Below are 14,602 nucleotides of genomic sequence, written 5' to 3' on the forward strand. Positions count from 1 at the left end.
CTAGTTGTCCTGACGCTAACCCTACTTGTCCTGACGCTAACCCTAGTTGTCCTGATGCTAACCCTAGTTGTCCTGACGCTAACCCTAGTTGTCCTGACGCTATCCCTAGTTGTCCTGATGCTAACCCTACTTGTCCTGACGCTAAACCTAGTTGCCCTGACGCTAACCCTAGTTGTCCTGACGCTAACCCTAGTTGTCCTGACGCTAACCCTAGTTGTGCTGACGCTAACCCTAGTTGTCCTGACGCTAACCCTAGTTGTCATGACACTAACTCTACTTGTCCTGACGCTAACCCTAGTTTTCCTGACGCTAACCCTAGTTGTCCTGACGCTAACCCTACTTGTCCTGACGCTAACCCTAGTTGTCCTGACGCTAACCCTAGTTGTCCTGACGCTAACCCTAGTTGTCCTGACGCTAACCCTACTTGTCCTGACGCTAACCCTACTTGTCCTGACGCTAACCCTAGTTGTCCTGACGCTAACCCTACTTGTCCTGACGCTAACCCTAGTTGTCCTGACGCTAACCCTACTTGTCTTGACGCTAACCCTAGTTGTCCTGACGCTAACCCTACTTGTCCTGACGCTAACCTTAGTTGCCCTGACGCTAACCCTAGTTGTCCTGACGCTAACCCTAGTTGTCCTGACGCTAACCCTAGTAGTCCTGATGCTAACCCTAGTTGTCCTGACGCTAACTCTACTTGTCCTGACGCTAACCCTAGTTTTCCTGATGCTAACCCTAGTTGTCCTGACGCTAACCCTACTTTTCCTGACGCTAACCCTAGTTGTCCTGACGCTAACCCTAGTTGTCCTGACGCTAACCCTACTTGTCCTGACGCTAACCCTAGTTGTCCTGACGCTAACCCTAGTTGTCCTGACGCTAACCCTACTTGTCCTGACGCTAACCCTAGTTGTCCTGACGCTAACCCTAGTTGTCCTGACGCTAACCCTACTTGTCCTGACGCTAACCCTAGTTGCCCTGACGCTAACCCTAGTTCTCCTGACGCTAACCCTAGTTGTCCTGACGCTAACCCTAGCTGTCCTGACGCTAACCCTAGTTGTCCTGACGCTAACCCTACTTGTCCTGACGCTAACCCTAGTTGTCCTGACGCTAACCCTAGTTGTCCTGACGCTAACCCTACTTGTCCTGACGCTAACCCTAGTTGTCCTGACGCTAACCCTAGTTGTCCTGACGCTAACCCTACTTGTCCTGACGCTAACCCTAGTTGCCCTGACGCTAACCCTAGTTCTCCTGACGCTAACTCTACTTGTCCTGACGCTAACCCTAGTTTTCCTGACGCTAACCCTAGTTGTCCTGACGCTAACCCTACTTGTCCTGACGCTAACCCTAGTTGTCCTGACGCTAACCCTAGTTGTCCTGACGCTAACCCTACTTGTCCTGACGCTAACCCTAGTTGTCCTGATGCTAACCCTAGTTGTCCTGACGCTAACCCTACTTGTCCTGACGCTAACCCTAGTTGTCCTGACGCTAACCCTAGTTGTCCTGACGCTAACCCTACTTGTCCTGACGCTAACCCTAGTTGCCCTGACGCTAACCCTAGTTCTCCTGACGCTAACCCTAGTTGTCCTGACGCTAACCCTAGTTGTCCTGACGCTAACCCTAGTTGTCCTGATGCTAACCCTAGTTGTCCTGACGCTAACCCTAGTTGTCCTGACGCTAACCCTAGTTGTCCTGACGCTAACTCTACTTGTCCTGACGCTTACCCTAGTTTTCCTGACGCTAACCCTAGTTGTCCTGACGCTAACCCTACTTGTCCTGACGCTAACCCTAGTTGTCCTGACGCTAACCCTAGTTGTCCTGACGCTAATCCTAGTTGTCCTGACACTAACCCTAGTTGTCCTGACGCTAACCCTACTTGTCCTGACGCTAACCCTAGTTGTCCTGACGCTAACCCTAGTTGTCCTGACGCTAACCCTACTTGTCCTGACGCTAACCCTAGTTGTCCTGACGCTAACCCTAGTTGTCCTGACGCTAACCCTACTTGTCCTGACGCTAACCCTAGTTGTCCTGACGCTAACCCTAGTTGTCCTGACGCTAACCCTAGTTGTCCTGACGCTAACCCTACTTGTCCTGACGCTAACCCTAGTTGCCCTGACGCTAACCCTAGTTGTCCTGACGCTAACCCTAGTTGTCCTGACGCTAACCCTACTTGTCCTGACGCTAACCCTAGTTGTCCTGACGCTAACCCTAGTTGTCCTGACGCTAACCCTACTTGTCCTGACGCTAACCCTAGTTGTCCTGATGCTAACCCTAGTTGTCCTGACGCTAACCCTACTTGTCCTGACGCTAACCCTAGTTGTCCTGACGCTAACCCTAGTTGTCCTGACGCTAACCCTACTTGTCCTGACGCTAACCCTAGTTGCCCTGACGCTAACCCTAGTTGTCCTGACGCTAACCCTAGTTGTCCTGACGCTAACCCTAGTTGTCCTGACGCTAACCCTAGTTGTCCTGATGCTAACCCTAGTTGTCCTGACGCTAACCCTAGTTGTCCTGACGCTAACCCTAGTTGTCCTGACGCTAACTCTACTTGTCCTGACGCTAACCCTAGTTTTCCTGACGCTAACCCTAGTTGTCCTGACGCTAACCCTACTTGTCCTGACGCTAACCCTAGTTGTCCTGACGCTAACCCTAGTTGTCCTGATGCTAATCCTAGTTGTCCTGACGCTAACCCTAGTTGTCCTGACGCTAACCCTACTTGTCCTGACGCTAACCCTAGTTGTCCTGACGCTAACCCTAGTTGTCCTGACGCTAACCCTACTTGTCCTGACGCTAACCCTAGTTGTCCTGACGCTAACCCTAGTTGTCCTGACGCTAACCCTAGTTGTCCTGATGCTAACTCTACTTGTCCTGACGCTAACCCTAGTTTTCCTGACGCTAACCCTAGTTGTCCTGACGCTAACCCTACTTTTCCTGACGCTAACCCTAGTTGTCCTGACGCTAACCCTAGTTGTCCTGAAGCTAGCCCTAGTTGTCCTGACGTTAACCCTACTTGTCCTGACGCTAACCCTAGTTGTCCTGACGCTAACCCTAGTTGTCCTGACGCTAACCCTACTTGTCCTGACGCTAACCCTAGTTGTCCTGACGCTAACCCTAGTTGTCCTGACGCTAACCCTAGATGTCCTGACGCTAACCCTACTTGTCCTGACGCTAACCCTAGTTGCCCTGACGCTAACCCTAGTTGTCCTGACGCTAACCCTAGTTGTCCTGACGCTAACCCTACTTGTCCTGAAGCTAACCCTACTTGTCCTGACGCTTACCCTAGTTGTCATGACGCTAACCCTACTTGTCCTGACGCTAACCCTAGTTGTCCTGACGCTAACCCTACTTGTCCTGACGCTAACCCTAGTTGTCCTGACGCTAACCCTAGTTGTCCTGACGCTAACCCTACTTGTCCTGACGCTAACCCTAGTTGCCCTGACGCTAACCCTAGTTCTCCTGACGCTAACCCTAGTTGTCCTGACGCTAACCCTAGTTGTCCTGACGCTAACCCTAGTTGTCCTGATGCTAACCCTAGTTGTCCTGACGCTAACCCTAGTTGTCCTGACGCTAACCCTAGTTGTCCTGACGCTAACTCTACTTGTCCTGACGCTAACCCTAGTTTTCCTGACGCTAACCCTAGTTGTCCTGACGCTAACCCTACTTGTCCTGACGCTAACCTTAGTTGTCCTGACGCTAACCCTAGTTGTCCTGATGCTAATCCTAGTTGTCCTGACGCTAACCCTAGTTGTCCTGACGCTAACCCTACTTGTCCTGACGCTAACCCTAGTTGTCCTGACGCTAACCCTAGTTGTCCTGATGCTAACCCTACTTGTCCTGACGCTAACCCTAGTTGTCCTGACGCTAACCCTAGTTGTCCTGACGCTAACCCTAGTTGTCCTGATGCTAACTCTACTTGTCCTGACGCTAACCCTAGTTTTCCTGACGCTAACCCTAGTTGTCCTGACGCTAACCCTACTTTTCCTGACGCTAACCCTAGTTGTCCTGACGCTAACCCTAGTTGTCCTGACGCTAGCCCTAGTTGTCCTGACGCTAACCCTACTTGTCCTGACGCTAACCCTAGTTGTCCTGACGCTAACCCTAGTTGTCCTGACGCTAACCCTACTTGTCCTGACGCTAACCCTAGTTGTCCTGACACTAACCCTAGTTGTCCTGACGCTAACCCTAGTTGTCCTGACGCTAACTCTACTTGTCCTGACGCTAACCCTAGTTTTCCTGACGCCAACCCTAGTTGTCCTGACGCTAACCCTACTTGTCCTGACGCTAACCCTAGTTGTCCTGACGCTAACCCTACTTGTCCTGACGCTAACCCTAGTTGTCCTGATGCTAACCCTAGTTGTCCTGACGCTAACCCTAGTTGTCCTGACGCTATCCCTAGTTGTCCTGATGCTAACCCTACTTGTCCTGACGCTAAACCTAGTTGCCCTGACGCTAACCCTAGTTGTCCTGACGCTAACCCTAGTTGTCCTGACGCTAACCCTAGTTGTCCTGACGCTAACCCTAGTTGTCATGACACTAACTCTACTTGTCCTGACGCTAACCGTAGTTTTCCTGACGCTAACCCTAGTTGTCCTGACGCTAACCCTACTTGTCCTGACGCTAACCCTAGTTGTCCTGACGCTAACCCTAGTTGTCCTGACGCTAACCCTAGTTGTCCTGACGCTAACCCTACTTGTCCTGACGCTAACCCTAGTTGTCCTGACGCTAACCCTAGTTGTCCTGACGCTAACCCTACTTGTCCTGACGCTAACCCTAGTTGTCCTGACGCTAACCCTAGTTGTCCTGATGCTAACCCTAGTTGTCCTGACGCAAACCCTAGTTGTCCTGACGCTAACCCTACTTGTCCTGATGCTAACCCTAGTTGCCCTGACGCTAACCCTAGTTCTCCTGACGCTAACCCTACTTTTCCTGACGCTAACCCTAGTTGTCCTGACGCTAACCCTAGTTGTCCTGACGCTAACCCTACTTGTCCTGACGCTAACCCTAGTTGTCCTGACGCTAACCCTAGTTGTCCTGACGCTAACCCTACTTGTCCTGACGCTAACCCTAGTTGTCCTGACGCTAACCCTAGTTGTCCTGACGCTAACCCTACTTGTCCTGACCCTAACCCTAGTTGCCCTGACGCTAACCCTAGTTCTCCTGACGCTAACCCTAGTTGTCCTGACGCTAACCCTAGCTGTCCTGACGCTAACCCTAGTTGTCCTGACGCTAACCCTACTTGTCCTGACGCTAACCCTAGTTGTCCTGACGCTAACCCTAGTTGTCCTGACGCTAACCCTACTTGTCCTGACGCTAACCCTAGTTGTCCTGACGCTAACCCTAGTTGTCCTGACGCTAACCCTACTTGTCCTGACGCTAACCCTAGTTGCCCTGACGCTAACCCTAGTTCTCCTGACGCTAACTCTACTTGTCCTGACGCTAACCCTAGTTTTCCTGACGCTAACCCTAGTTGTCCTGACGCTAACCCTACTTGTCCTGACGCTAACCCTAGTTGTCCTGACGCTAACCCTAGTTGTCCTGACGCTAACCCTACTTGTCCTGACGCTAACCCTAGTTGTCCTGATGCTAACCCTAGTTGTCCTGACGCTAACCCTACTTGTCCTGACGCTAACCCTAGTTGTCCTGACGCTAACCCTAGTTGTCCTGACGCTAACCCTACTTGTCCTGACGCTAACCCTAGTTGCCCTGACGCTAACCCTAGTTGCCCTGACGCTAACCCTAGTTCTCCTGACGCTAACCCTAGTTGTCCTGACGCTAACCCTAGTTGTCCTGACGCTAACCCTAGTTGTCCTGACGCTAACCCTAGTTGTCCTGACGCTAACCCTAGTTGTCCTGACGCTAACCCTAGTTGTCCTGACGCTAACTCTACTTGTCCTGACGCTTACCCTAGTTTTCCTGACGCTAACCCTAGTTGTCCTGACGCTAACCCTACTTGTCCTGACGCTAACCCTAGTTGTCCTGACGCTAACCCTAGTTGTCCTGACGCTAATCCTAGTTGTCCTGACACTAACCCTAGTTGTCCTGACGCTAACCCTACTTGTCCTGACGCTAACCCTAGTTGTCCTGACGCTAACCCTAGTTGTCCTGACGCTAACCCTACTTGTCCTGACGCTAACCCTAGTTGTCCTGACGCTAACCCTAGTTGTCCTGACGCTAACCCTAGTTGTCCTGACGCTAACCCTAGTTGTCCTGACGCTAACCCTACTTGTCCTGACGCTAACCCTAGTTGCCCTGACGCTAACCCTAGTTGTCCTGACGCTAACCCTAGTTGTCCTGACGCTAACCCTACTTGTCCTGACGCTAACCCTAGTTGTCCTGACGCTAACCCTAGTTGTCCTGACGCTAACCCTACTTGTCCTGACGCTAACCCTAGTTGTCCTGATGCTAACCCTAGTTGTCCTGACGCTAACCCTACTTGTCCTGACGCTAACCCTAGTTGTCCTGACGCTAACCCTAGTTGTCCTGACGCTAACCCTACTTGTCCTGACGCTAACCCTAGTTGCCCTGACGCTAACCCTAGTTCTCCTGACGCTAACCCTAGTTGTCCTGATGCTAACCCTAGTTGTCCTGACGCTAACCCTAGTTGTCCTGATGCTAACCCTAGTTGTCCTGACGCTAACCCTAGTTGTCCTGACGCTAACCCTAGTTGTCCTGACGCTAACTCTACTTGTCCTGACGCTAACCCTAGTTTTCCTGACGCTAACCCTAGTTGTCCTGACGCTAACCCTACTTGTCCTGACGCTAACCCTAGTTGTCCTGACGCTAACCCTAGTTGTCCTGATGCTAATCCTAGTTGTCCTGACGCTAACCCTAGTTGTCCTGACGCTAACCCTACTTGTCCTGACGCTAACCCTAGTTGTCCTGACGCTAACCCTAGTTGTCCTGACGCTAACCCTACTTGTCCTGACGCTAACCCTAGTTGTCCTGACGCTAACCCTAGTTGTCCTGACGCTAACCCTAGTTGTCCTGATGCTAACTCTACTTGTCCTGACGCTAACCCTAGTTTTCCTGACGCTAACCCTAGTTGTCCTGACGCTAACCCTACTTTTCCTGACGCTAACCCTAGTTGTCCTGACGCTAACCCTAGTTGTCCTGAAGCTAGCCCTAGTTGTCCTGACGCTAACCCTACTTGTCCTGACGCTAACCCTAGTTGTCCTGACGCTAACCCTAGTTGTCCTGACGCTAACCCTACTTGTCCTGACGCTAACCCTAGTTGTCCTGACGCTAACCCTAGTTGTCCTGACGCTAACCCTAGTTGTCCTGACGCTAACCCTAGATGTCCTGACGCTAACCCTACTTGTCCTGACGCTAACCCTAGTTGCCCTGACGCTAACCCTAGTTGTCCTGACGCTAACCCTAGTTGTCCTGACGCTAACCCTACTTGTCCTGACGCTAACCCTACTTGTCCTGACGCTTACCCTAGTTGTCATGACGCTAACCCTACTTGTCCTGACGCTAACCCTAGTTGTCCTGACGCTAACCCTACTTGTCCTGACGCTAACCCTAGTTGTCCTGACGCTAACCCTAGTTGTCCTGACGCTAACCCTACTTGTCCTGACGCTAACCCTAGTTGCCCTGACGCTAACCCTAGTTCTCCTGACGCTAACCCTAGTTGTCCTGACGCTAACCCTAGTTGTCCTGACGCTAACCCTAGTTGTCCTGATGCTAACCCTAGTTGTCCTGACGCTAACCCTAGTTGTCCTGACGCTAACCCTAGTTGTCCTGACGCTAACTCTACTTGTCCTGACGCTAACCCTAGTTTTCCTGACGCTAACCCTAGTTGTCCTGACGCTAACCCTACTTGTCCTGACGCTAACCTTAGTTGTCCTGACGCTAACCCTAGTTGTCCTGATGCTAATCCTAGTTGTCCTGACGCTAACCCTAGTTGTCCTGACGCTAACCCTACTTGTCCTGACGCTAACCCTAGTTGTCCTGACGCTAACCCTAGTTGTCCTGATGCTAACCCTACTTGTCCTGACGCTAACCCTAGTTGTCCTGACGCTAACCCTAGTTGTCCTGACGCTAACCCTAGTTGTCCTGATGCTAACTCTACTTGTCCTGACGCTAACCCTAGTTTTCCTGACGCTAACCCTAGTTGTCCTGACGCTAACCCTACTTTTCCTGACGCGAACCCTAGTTGTCCTGACGCTAACCCTAGTTGTCCTGACGCTAGCCCTAGTTGTCCTGACGCTAACCCTACTTGTCCTGACGCTAACCCTAGTTGTCCTGACGCTAACCCTAGTTGTCCTGACGCTAACCCTACTTGTCCTGACGCTAACCCTAGTTGTCCTGACACTAACCCTAGTTGTCCTGACGCTAACCCTAGTTGTCCTGACGCTAACTCTACTTGTCCTGACGCTAACCCTAGTTTTCCTGACGCCAACCCTAGTTGTCCTGACGCTAACCCTACTTGTCCTGACGCTAACCCTAGTTGTCCTGACGCTAACCCTACTTGTCCTGACGCTAACCCTAGTTGTCCTGATGCTAACCCTAGTTGTCCTGACGCTAACCCTAGTTGTCCTGACGCTATCCCTAGTTGTCCTGATGCTAACCCTACTTGTCCTGACGCTAAACCTAGTTGCCCTGACGCTAACCCTAGTTGTCCTGACGCTAACCCTAGTTGTCCTGACGCTAACCCTAGTTGTCCTGACGCTAACCCTAGTTGTCCTGACGCTAACCCTAGTTGTCATGACACTAACTCTACTTGTCCTGACGCTAACCCTAGTTTTCCTGACGCTAACCCTAGTTGTCCTGACGCTAACCCTACTTGTCCTGACGCTAACCCTAGTTGTCCTGACGCTAACCCTAGTTGTCCTGACGCTAACCCTAGTTGTCCTGACGCTAACCCTACTTGTCCTGACGCTAACCCTAGTTGTCCTGACGCTAACCCTAGTTGTCCTGACGCTAACCCTACTTGTCCTGACGCTAACCCTAGTTGTCCTGACGCTAACCCTAGTTGACCTGATGCTAACCCTACTTGTCCTGATGCTAACCCTACTTTTCCTGACGCTAACCCTAGTTGTCCTGACGCTAACCCTAGTTGTCCTGAAGCTAGCCCTAGTTGTCCTGACGCTAACCCTACTTGTCCTGACGCTAACCCTAGTTGTCCTGACGCTAACCCTAGTTGTCCTGACGCTAACCCTACTTGTCCTGACGCTAACCCTAGTTGTCCTGACGCTAACCCTAGTTGTCCTGACGCTAACCCTAGTTGTCCTGACGCTAACCCTAGATGTCCTGACGCTAACCCTACTTGTCCTGACGCTAACCCTAGTTGCCCTGACGCTAACCCTAGTTGTCCTGACGCTAACCCTAGTTGTCCTGACGCTAACCCTACTTGTCCTGACGCTAACCCTACTTGTCCTGACGCTTACCCTAGTTGTCATGACGCTAACCCTACTTGTCCTGACGCTAACCCTAGTTGTCCTGACGCTAACCCTACTTGTCCTGACGCTAACCCTAGTTGTCCTGACGCTAACCCTACTTGTCCTGACGCTAACCCTAGTTGCCCTGACGCTAACCCTAGTTCTCCTGACGCTAACCCTAGTTGTCCTGACGCTAACCCTAGTTGTCCTGACGCTAACCCTAGTTGTCCTGATGCTAACCCTAGTTGTCCTGACGCTAACCCTAGTTGTCCTGACGCTAACCCTAGTTGTCCTGACGCTAACTCTACTTGTCCTGACGCTAACCCTAGTTTTCCTGACGCTAACCCTAGTTGTCCTGACGCTAACCCTACTTGTCCTGACGCTAACCTTAGTTGTCCTGACGCTAACCCTAGTTGTCCTGATGCTAATCCTAGTTGTCCTGACGCTAACCCTAGTTGTCCTGACGCTAACCCTACTTGTCCTGACGCTAACCCTAGTTGTCCTGACGCTAACCCTAGTTGTCCTGATGCTAACCCTACTTGTCCTGACGCTAACCCTAGTTGTCCTGACGCTAACCCTAGTTGTCCTGACGCTAACCCTAGTTGTCCTGATGCTAACTCTACTTGTCCTGACGCTAACCCTAGTTTTCCTGACGCTAACCCTAGTTGTCCTGACGCTAACCCTACTTTTCCTGACGCGAACCCTAGTTGTCCTGACGCTAACCCTAGTTGTCCTGACGCTAGCCCTAGTTGTCCTGACGCTAACCCTACTTGTCCTGACGCTAACCCTAGTTGTCCTGACGCTAACCCTAGTTGTCCTGACGCTAACCCTACTTGTCCTGACGCTAACCCTAGTTGTCCTGACACTAACCCTAGTTGTCCTGACGCTAACCCTAGTTGTCCTGACGCTAACTCTACTTGTCCTGACGCTAACCCTAGTTTTCCTGACGCCAACCCTAGTTGTCCTGACGCTAACCCTACTTGTCCTGACGCTAACCCTAGTTGTCCTGACGCTAACCCTACTTGTCCTGACGCTAACCCTAGTTGTCCTGATGCTAACCCTAGTTGTCCTGACGCTAACCCTAGTTGTCCTGACGCTATCCCTAGTTGTCCTGATGCTAACCCTACTTGTCCTGACGCTAAACCTAGTTGCCCTGACGCTAACCCTAGTTGTCCTGACGCTAACCCTAGTTGTCCTGACGCTAACCCTAGTTGTCCTGACGCTAACCCTAGTTGTCCTGACGCTAACCCTAGTTGTCATGACACTAACTCTACTTGTCCTGACGCTAACCCTAGTTTTCCTGACGCTAACCCTAGTTGTCCTGACGCTAACCCTACTTGTCCTGACGCTAACCCTAGTTGTCCTGACGCTAACCCTAGTTGTCCTGACGCTAACCCTAGTTGTCCTGACGCTAACCCTACTTGTCCTGACGCTAACCCTAGTTGTCCTGACGCTAACCCTAGTTGTCCTGACGCTAACCCTACTTGTCCTGACGCTAACCCTAGTTGTCCTGACGCTAACCCTAGTTGTCCTGATGCTAACCCTAGTTGTCCTGACGCAAACCCTAGTTGTCCTGACGCTAACCCTACTTGTCCTGACGCTAACCCTAGTTGCCCTGACGCTAACCCTAGTTCTCCTGACGCTAACCCTAGTTGTCCTGACACTAACCCTAGTTGTCCTGACGCTAACCCTAGTTGTCCTGATGCTAAACCTAGTTGTCCTGACGCTAACCCTAGTTGCATTGACGCTAACCCTAGTTGTCCTGACGCTAACTCTACTTGTCCTGACGCTAACCCTAGTTTTCCTGACGCTAACCCTAGTTGTCCTGACGCTAACCCTACTTGTCCTGACGCTAACCCTAGTTGTCCTGACGCTAACCCTAGTTGTCCTGACGCTAATCCTAGTTGTCCTGACGCTAACCCTAGTTGTCCTGACGCTAACCCTACTTGTCCTGACGCTAACCCTAGTTGTCCTGACGCTAACCCTACTTGTCCTGACGCTAACCCTACTTGTCCTGACGCTAACCCTACTTGTCCTGACGCTAACCCTAGTTGTCCTGACGCTAACCCTAGTTGTCCTGACGCTAACCCTACTTGTCCTGACGCTAACCTTAGTTGCCCTGACGCTAACCCTAGTTGTCCTGACGCTAACCCTAGTTGTCCTGACGCTAACCCTAGTAGTCCTGATGCTAACCCTAGTTGTCCTGACGCTAACTCTACTTGTCCTGACGCTAACCCTAGTTTTCCTGATGCTAACCCTAGTTGTCCTGACGCTAACCCTACTTTTCCTGACGCTAACCCTAGTTGTCCTGACGCTAACCCTAGTTGTCCTGACGCTAACCCTACTTGTCCTGACGCTAACCCTAGTTGTCCTGACGCTAACCCTAGTTGTCCTGACGCTAACCCTACTTGTCCTGACGCTAACCCTAGTTGTCCTGACGCTAACCCTAGTTGTCCTGACGCTAACCCTACTTGTCCTGACGCTAACCCTAGTTGCCCTGACGCTAACCCTAGTTCTCCTGACGCTAACCCTAGTTGTCCTGACGCTAACCCTAGCTGTCCTGACGCTAACCCTAGTTGTCCTGACGCTAACCCTACTTGTCCTGACGCTAACCCTACTTGTCCTGACGCTAACCCTAGTTGTCCTGACGCTAACCCTAGTTGTCCTGACGCTAACCCTACATGTCCTGACGCTAACCCTAGTTGCCCTGACGCTAACCCTAGTTGTCCTGACGCTAACCCTAGTTGTCCTGACGCTAACCCTACTTGTCCTGACGCTAACCCTAGTTGTCCTGACGCTAACCCTACTTGTCCTGACGCTAACCCTAGTTGTCCTGACGCTAACCCTACTTGTCCTGACGCTAACCCTACTTGTCCTGACGCTAACCCTAGTTGTCCTGACGCTAAGCCTAGTTGTCCTGACGCTAACCCTAGTTGTCCTGACGCTAACCCTAGTTGTCCTGATGCTAACCCTACTTGTCCTGACGCTAACCCTACTTGTCCTGACGCTAACCCTAGTTGTCCTGACGCTAACCCTACTTGTCCTGACGCTAACCCTAGTTGTCCTGACGCTAACCCTAGTTGTCCTGACGCTAAACCTACTTGTCCTGACGCTAACCCTACTTGTCCTGACGCTAACCCTAGTTGTCCTGACGCTAACCCTAGTTGTCCTGATGCTAACCCTAGTTGTCCTGACGCTAACCCTGGATGTCCTGACGCTAACCCTACTTGTCCTGACGCTAACTCTGGTTGTCCTGACGCTAACCCTAGTTGTCCTGATGCTAACCCTAGTTGTCCTGACGCTATCCCTAGTTGTCCTGACGCTAACCCTAGTTGGCCTGACGCTAACCCTAGTTGTCCTGACGCTAACCCTAGTTGTCCTGACGCTAACCCTAGTTGTCCTGACGCTAACCCTACTTGTCCTGCCGCTAACCCTAGTTGTCCTGATGCTAAACCTAGTTGTCCTGACGCTAACCCTAGTTGTCCTGACGCTAACCCTACTTGCCCTGACGCTAACCCTAGTTGTCCTGACGCTAACCCTAGTTGTCCTGACGCTAACCCCACTTGTCCTGACGATGACCCTACTTGTCCTGACACTAACCCTAGTTGTCCTGACGCTAACCCTAGTTGTCCTGACGCTAACCCTAGTTGTCCTGACGCTAACCCTAGTTGTCCTGACGCTAACACTAATTGTCCTGACTCTAACCCTAGTTGTCCTGACGCTAACCCTACTTGTCCTGACGCTAACGCTGGTTGTCCTAACGCTAACCCTAGTTGTCCTAATGCTAACCCTAGTTGTCCTGACGCTAACCCTAGTTGGCCTGACGCTAACCCTAGTTGTCCTAACGCTAACCCTAGTTGTCCTGACGCTAACCCTAGTTGTCCTGACGCTAACCCTACTTGCCCTGACGCTAACCCTAGTTGTCCTGACGCTAACCCTAGTTGTCCTGACGCTAACCCTACTTGTCCTGACGCTAACACTACTTGTCCTGACGCTAACCCTAGTTGTCCTGACGCTAACCCTAGTTGTCCTGACGCTAACCCTAGTTGTCCTGACGCTAACCCTAGTTGTCCTGACGCTAACCCTAGTTGTCCTGACGCTAACACTAATTGTCCTGACTCTAACCCTAGTTGTCCTGACACTAACCCTACTTGTCCTGACGCTAACCCTACTTGTCCTGACGCTAACCCTACTTGTCCTGACGCTAACCCTATTTGTCCTGACGCTAACCCTAGTTGTCCTGACGCTAACCATAGTTGTCCTGACGCTAACCCTAGTTGTCCTGACGCTAACACTAATTGTCCTGACGCTAACCCTAGTTGTCCTGACGCTAACCCTAGTTGTCCTGACGCTAACGCTACTTGTCCTGACGCCTACCCTACTTGTCCTGAGGCTAACCCTACTTGTCCTGACGCTAACCCTAGTTGTCCTGACGCTAACCCTAGTTGTCCTGACGCTAACACTAATTGTCCTGATGCTAACCCTAGTTGTCCTGACGCTAACCCTAGTTGTCCTGACGCTAACCCTAGTTGTCCTGACGCTAACCCTAGTTGTCCTGACGCTAACCCAAGTTGTCCTGATGCTAACCCTACTTGTCCTGACGCTAACCCTAGTTGTCCTGACGCTAACCCTAGTTGTCCTGACGCTAACCCTACTTGTCCTGATGCTAACCCTAGTTGTCCTGACGCTAACCCTACTTGTCCTGATGCTAACCCTAGTTGCCCTGACGCTAACCCTACTTGTCCTGACGCTAACCCTAGTTGTCCTGACGCTAACCCTAGTTGTCCTGACGCTAACCCTAGTTGTCCTGATGCTAACCCTTGTTGTCCTGATGCTAACCCTAGATGTCCTGACGCTAACCCTACTTGTCCTGACGCTAACCCTGGTTGTCCTGACGCTAACCCTAGTTGTCCTGACGCTAACCCTAGTTGTCCTGACGCTAACCCTAGTTGTCCTGACGCTAACCCTACTTGTCCTGACGCTAACCCTAGTTGTCCTGATGCTAACCCTAGTTGTCCTGACGCTAACCCTACTTGTCCTGACGCTAACCCTAGTTGTCCTGACGCTAACCCTAGTTGTCCTGACGCTAACCCTACTTGTCCTGATGCTAACCCTACTTGTCCTGACGCTAACCCTACTTGTCCTGACGCTAACCCTAGTTGTCCTGACTCTAACCATAGTTGTCCTGACGCTAACCCTAGTTGTCCTGACGCTAACCCTAGTTG

The sequence above is a fragment of the Phyllobates terribilis genome, unplaced genomic scaffold (genome assembly GCF_046119375.1).
Source record: "Phyllobates terribilis strain yellow unplaced genomic scaffold, ASM4611937v1 Scaffold_3__8_contigs__length_932513732, whole genome shotgun sequence".
NCBI classification, from domain to species: Eukaryota; Metazoa; Chordata; class Amphibia; order Anura; family Dendrobatidae; genus Phyllobates; species Phyllobates terribilis.